Raw genomic sequence first — 7763 nt, 5'->3', positions numbered from 1 at the left:
AGTTATTGTGTGATACCAGTGGACAGGGAGAAGTTACTAAGTGATATCAGTGGACAGACACAAGTTATTGTGTGACACCAGTGGACAGGCAGAAGTTACAGTGTGATCCAGGTGGACAGACACAAATTACTGTGTGATCCCGATGGACAGACACAAGTTACTGTGATACCAGTGGAGAGACACAAGTTACTGAGTGATACTGATCGACAGGCACAGGTTACTGTGACACCAACGGACAGGGACAAGTTACTGAGTGACACCAGAGGACAGACATAAGTTACTGTGATGCCGGTGGACAGAGACAAGTTACTGTGTGATACCAGAGGACAGACACAGCTTACTGTGTGATACCGGTGGACAGGCACAAGTTACCATGTCAGACCAATGGATAGGCACAAGTTACTGTGATACCAGTTGACAGACACAAGTTACTGTGTGATACTGATGGACGGACACAAGTTACTGTGTGGTACTGATGGGCAGGCACAAGTTACTGAGTGATACCGGTGGAAAGTAACAAACTACTGAGTGATACGGATGGACAAGCACAAGTTAATGAATGATACAGATGGACAAGCACAAGTTACTGTGTGATACCGGTGGAAAGGCACAAACCACGGTGAGATACAAGTGGACAGGCACAATTTACTGTGTAATACCAGTGGACAGACACAAGTTACTGTGTGATTCTGGTGTACAGACACAATTTACAGTGTGATACTGATGGACAGGCACAAGGTACTGTGTGAAACCAGTGGACAGACACAACTTACTCGGTGATACCAGTGGACAGAGGCAATTTGCTGTGTAATCCCGACGGGCAGACACAAGCTACTGTGATACCAGTGGACAGACACAAGTTACTGAGTGATACTGATGGACAGAAACAAGTAACTATGATACCAGTGGACAGACAGAAGTTACTGTGATACCTGTAGACAGACACAAGTTACTGTGATACCTGTGGACACACAAGTAACTGTGTGATACCAATGGACAGGTACAACTTACTATGATATCAATCGACAGGCACAAGTTACTGTGATACCAGTGGACAGACTCAAGTTACTATGTGATACTGATGGACAGACAGAAGTTACAGTGTGATACCGATGGACAGACACAAGTTACAGTGATACCTGTGGACAGACACAAGTTACTATGTGATACAGGTGGACAGACACAAGTTACTGTGTGATACAGTTGGACAGACACAAGTTACTGTGATACCAGTTGACAGACACAAGTTACTGAGTGATAACAGTGGACAGAAGCAAGTTACTGTGTGATACAGGTGGACAGACACAAGTTACTGTGATACCAGTTGACAGACACAAGTTACTGAGTGATAACAGTGGACAGAAGCAAGTTACTGTGTGATACTGATGGACAGACACAAGTTACTGTGAGATACTGATGGACAGACAGAAGTTACTGTGATACCTGTGGACAGAAACAAGTTACTGTGTGGTACTGATGGGCAGGCACAAGTTACTGTGTGATACTGGTGGAAAGTAACGAACTACTGAGTCAAACGGATGGACAAGCACAAGTTACTGTTTGATACCAGTGGAAAGGCACAAGTTACCGTGTGATACCAATGGATAGGCACAAGTTACTGAGTGATACAGGTTGACAGGCACAAGTTATTGAGTGATACCAGTGGACAGACACAAGTTACTATGTGATACTGATGGACAGACACAGGTAACTATGATACCAGTGGACAGACTCAAGTTACTGTATGATAGTGATGGACAGACACAAGTTACTGTGATACCTGTGGACACACAAGTAACTGTGTGATACCAATGGACAGGTACAACTTACTATGATATCAATCGACAGGCACAAGTTACTGTGATACCAGTGGACAGACTCAAGTTACTATGTGATACTGATGGACAGACAGAAGTTACAGTGTGATACCGATGGACAGACACAAGTTGCAGTGATACCTGTGGACAGACACAAGTTACTATGTGATACTGATGGACAGACAGAAGTTACAGTGATACCAGTGGACAGACTCAAGTTACTATGTGATACTGATGGACAGGCAGAAGGTACTGTGATACATATGGGCACACAAGTAACTGTGTGATACCAATGGACAGGTACAACTTACTATGATACCAATGGACAGGCACAAGTTACTGTGATACCACTGGACAGACACAAGCTACTGTGATACCAGTGGACAGACACAAGTTACTGTGTGATACCAGTGGAGAGACACAATTTACTGTGATACCAGTGGACAGACACAATTTACTGTGATACCAGAGGACAGACACAAGTTACTGTGTGATACTGATGGACAGGCACAAGTTACTGTGATACCCACGGACAGGCGCAAGTTACTGTGTGACACCAGTGGACAGACATAAGTTACTGTGATACCGGTGGACAGAGACAACTAACTGTGTGATAACAGCGAACAGGGACAAGTTACTCTGCGAAACCGGAGGACAGGCACCAGTTACTATGTCATACCAATGGATAGGGGCAAATTACTGTGTGATACCGATGGACAGACACAAGTTACTGTGTGATGCTGATGAAAAGTCACAAATTATTGTGTGATAACAAAAGACAGGCACAAGTGACAGTCATACCAGTGCACATACACAACTTACTGTGCGATACCAATGAAAAGACAAAAGTTACTGTGAGATACCAGTGGACAGATGCAAGTTACTGAGTGATACCAGTGGACTGGAACAAGTTACTGTGCAATACAGCTGGACAGACACAAGTTATTGTGTGATACCAGTGGACAGGCACAAGTTACTGTGTGATCCCGTTGGACAGACACAAATTACTGTGTGATCCCGGTGGACAAACACAATTTATTGTGATACCAGTGGAGAGACACAAGTTTCTGTGTGATACTGATCGACAGGCACAAGTTACTGTCATACCAACGGACAGGCACAAGTTACTGAGTGATACAGGTGGACAGACACAAGTTACTGTGTGATTCCAGTGAACAGGGACAAGTTACTGTGTGATACTGGAGGACAGGCTCAAGTTACTGTGTCATACCAATGGACAGGCACAAGTTACTGTGATACCAGTGGACAGACACAAGTTACTGAGTGATACCAGTGGACAGAGACAAGATGCTGTGATACTGGTGGAGAGACAGAAGTTACTGTGTAATACCGGTGGACAGACACAAGCTACTATGTGATACTGATGGACAGACACAAGTAACTATGAAACCAGTGGACAGACACAAGTTACTGTATGATACTGATGGACAGACACAAGTTACTGTGATACCTGTGGACACACAAGTAACTGTGTGATACCAATGGACAGGCACAAGTTACTGTGTGACACCCGTGGACATACATAAGTTACTGTGATACCGGTGGACAGAGACAAGTAACTGTCTGATAACACTGATCAGGGACAAGTTACTGTGTGATACCGGGGGACAGGCACCAGTTACTGTGTCATACCAATGGATAGGGGCAAATTACTGTGTGATACCGATGGACAGACACAAGTTACTGTGATACCAGTGGGCAGACACAAGTTACTGAGTGATACCAGTGGACAGAGACAAGATACTGTGATACCGGTGGACAGGCAGAAGTTACTGTGTGATACTGATGGACAGACAGAAGTTACTGTGATACCTGTGGACACACAAGTAACTGTGTGATACAAATGGACAGGCACAACTTACTATGATACCAATGGACAGGCACAAGTTACTGTGATACCAGTGGACAGACACAAGTTACTGTGTGATACTAATGAAAAGTCACAAGTTATTGTGTGATAACAAAAGACAGGCACAAGTGACAGTCATGCCAGTGCACATACACAAATTACTGTGCGATACCAATGAAAAGACAAACGTTACTGTGAGATACTAGTGGATAGACGCAAGTTACTGAGTGATACCAGTGGACAGGAACAAGTTACTGTGCAATACCGCTGGACAAACACAAGTTATTGTGTGATACCAGTGGACAGGGAGGAGTTACTATGTGATACCAGTGGACAGGGACAAGTTACTGTGTGATACCAGTGGACAGACACAAGTTATTGTGTGACACCAGTGGACAGGCACAAGTTACAGTGTGATCCCGGTGGACAGACACAAATTACTCTGTGATCCCGATGGACAGACACAATTTATTGTGATACCAGTGGACAGGCACAAGTTACTGTGTGATACAAGTGGACAGGCACAAGTTACTGAGTGATACCAGTGGACAGAGACAAGATACTGTGATACCGGTGGACAGACAGAAGTTACTGTGTAATAACGATGGACAGACACAAGTTACCGTGATATCAGTGGACAGACACAAGTTACTATGTGATACTGATGGACAGACACAAGTAACTATGATACCTGTGGACACACAAGTAACTGTGTGATACCAATGGACAGGTACAACTTACTATGATACCAATGGACAGGCACAAGTTACTGTGATACCACTGGACAGACACAAGCTACTGTGATACCAGTGGACAGACACAAGTTACTGTGTGATGCTGATGAAAAGTCACAAATTATTGTGTGATAACAAAAGACAGGCACAAGTGACAGTCATACCAGTGCACATACACAACTTACTGTGCGATACCAATGAGAAGACAAAAGTTACTGTGAGATACCAGTGGACAGACGCAAGTTACTGAGTGATACCAGTGGACTGGAACAAATTACTGTGCAATACAGCTGGACAGACACAAATTACTGTGTGATCCCGGTGGACAAACACAATTTATTGTGATACCAGTGGAGAGACACAAGTTTCTGTGTGATACTGATCGACAGGCACAAGTTACTGTGATACCAACGGACAGGCACAAGTTACTGAGTGATACAGGTGGACAGACACAAGTTACTGTGTGATTCCAGTGAACAGGGACAAGTTACTGTGTGATACTGGAGGACAGGCTCAAGTTACTGTGTCATACCAATGGATAGGCACAAGTTACTGTGATACCAGTGGACAGAAACAAGTTACTGAGTGATACCAGTGGACAGAGACAAGATGCTGTGATACTGGTGGAGAGACAGAAGTTACTGTGTAATACCGATGGACAGACACAAGCTACTATGTGATACTGATGGACAGACACAAGTAACTATGATACCAGTGGACAGACACAAGTTACTGTATGATACTGATGGACAGACACAAGTTACTGTGATACCTGTGGACACACAAGTAACTGTGTGATACCAATGGACAGTCACAAGTTACTGTGATACCAACGGACAGGCACAAGTTACTGTGTGACACCAGTGGACTTACATAAGTTACTGTGATACCGGTGGACAGAGACAAGTAACTGTCTGATAACACTGATCAGGGACAAGTTACTGTGTGATACCGGGGGACAGGCACCAGTTACTGTGTCATACCAATGGATAGGGGCAAATTACTGTGTGATACCGATGGACAGACACAAGTTACTGTGATACCAGTGGGCAGACACAAGTTACTGAGTGATACCAGTGGACAGAGACAAGATACTGTGATACCGGTGGACAGGCAGAAGTTACTGTGTGATACTGATGGACAGACAGAAGTTACTGTGATACCTGTGGACACACAAGTAACTGTGTGATACAAATGGACAGGCACAACTTACTATGATACCAATGGACAGGCACAAGTTACTGTGATACCAGTGGACAGACACAAGTTACTGTGTGATGCTGATGAAAAGTCACAAGTTATTGTGTGATAACAAAAGACAGGCACAAGTGACAGTCATGCCAGTGCACATACACAAATTACTGTGCGATACCAATGAAAAGACAAATGTTACTGTGAGATACTAGTGGATAGACGCAAGTTACTGAGTGATACCAGTGGACAGGAACAGGTTACTGTGCAATACCGCTGGACAGACACAAGTTATTGTGTGATACCAGTGGACAGGGAGGAGTTACTATGTGATACCAGTGGACAGGGACAAGTTACTGTGTGATACCAGTGGACAGACACAAGTTATTGTGTGACACCAGTGGACAGGCACAAGTTACAGTGTGATCCCGGTGGACAGACACAAATTACTCTGTGATCCCGATGGACAGACACAATTTATTGTGATACCAGTGGACAGGCACAAGTTACTATGTGATACAAGTGGACAGGCACAAGTTACTGAGTGATACCAGTGGACAGAGACAAGATACTGTGATACCGGTGGACAGACAGAAGTTACTGTGTAATAACGATGGACAGACATAAGTTACCGTGATATCAGTGGACAGACACAAGTTACTATGTGATACTGATGGACAGACACAAGTAACTATGATACCTGTGGACACACAAGTAACTGTGTGATACCAATGGACAGTCACAAGTTATTGTGATACCAATGGACAGGCACAAGTTACTGTGATACCAATGGACAGGCACAAGTTACAGTGTGATACCAATGGAGAGGCATAAATTACTATGAGGTACCAGTACACAAACACAAGTTACTGTGACACCAGTGGACAGGGACAAGTTACTGTGTGATACCAAGGGACAGAGACAAGTTACTGTGTGATACCAGAGCACAGGGACAAGTTTCTGTGTGATACCAGTGGACAGACACAAGATACTGTGTGAAACCACTGGACAGGCACAAGCTACTGTGTGATCGCGGTGGACAGACACAATTTACTGTGATACCAGTGGACAGACACAAGTTACTGTGTGATACCAGTGGACAGACACAATTTACTTGATACCAGAGGACAGACACAAGTTACTGTGTGATACTGATGTACAGGCACAAGTTACTGTGATACCCACGGACAGGCACAAGTTACTGTGTGACACCAGTGGACAGACATAACTTACTGTGATACCAGTGGACAGAGACAACTAACTGTGATAACAGTGAACAGGCATAAATTACTATGAGGTACCAGTACACAGACACAAGTTACTGTGACACCAGTGGACAGAGACAAGTTACTGTGTGGTACCAGAGCACAGGGACAAGTTTCTGTGTGATACCAGTAGACAGACACAAGATACTGTGTGAAACCACTGGACAGACACAAGTTATTGTGTGATAACAAACGACAGGCACAAGTTACAGTCATACCAGTGCACATACACAACTTACTGTACGATACCAATGAAAAGACAAAAGTTACTGTGAGATACTGGTGGACAGATGCAAGTTACTGAGTGATACCAGTGGACAGGAACAACTTACTGTGCAATACTGCTGGTCAGACACAAGTTATTGTGTGATACCAGTGGACAGTGAGAAGTTACTATGTGATGCCAGTGGACAGGGACAAGTTACTGTGTGAACCCAGTGGACAGACACAAGATATTGTGTGACACCAGTTGACTGGCACAAGCTACTGTGTGATCGCGGTGGGCAGACACAATTTACTGTGATACCAGTGGACAGCCACAAGTTACTGTGTGATACCAGTGGACAGACACAATTTACTGTGATACCAGTGGACAGACACAATTTACTGTGATACCAGAGGACAGACACAATTTACTGTGATACTAGAGGACAGACACAAGTTACTGTGTGATACTGATGGACAGGCACAAGTTACTGTGATACCCACGGACAGGCGCAAGTTACTGTGTGACACCAGTGGACAGACATACGTTACTGTGATACCGGTGGACAGAGACAACTAACTGTGTGATAACAGCGAACAGGGACAAGTTACTGTGCGAAACCGGAGGACAGGCACCAGTTACTATGTCATACCAATGGATAGGGGCAAATTACTGTGTGAT

Source organism: Hypanus sabinus, unplaced genomic scaffold (genome assembly GCF_030144855.1).
Source record: "Hypanus sabinus isolate sHypSab1 unplaced genomic scaffold, sHypSab1.hap1 H_2, whole genome shotgun sequence".
In the NCBI taxonomy this organism is placed as follows: domain Eukaryota; kingdom Metazoa; phylum Chordata; class Chondrichthyes; order Myliobatiformes; family Dasyatidae; genus Hypanus; species Hypanus sabinus.
The sequence above is the reverse complement of the archived record's forward strand: the minus strand, read 5'-3'. Positions refer to the sequence as shown.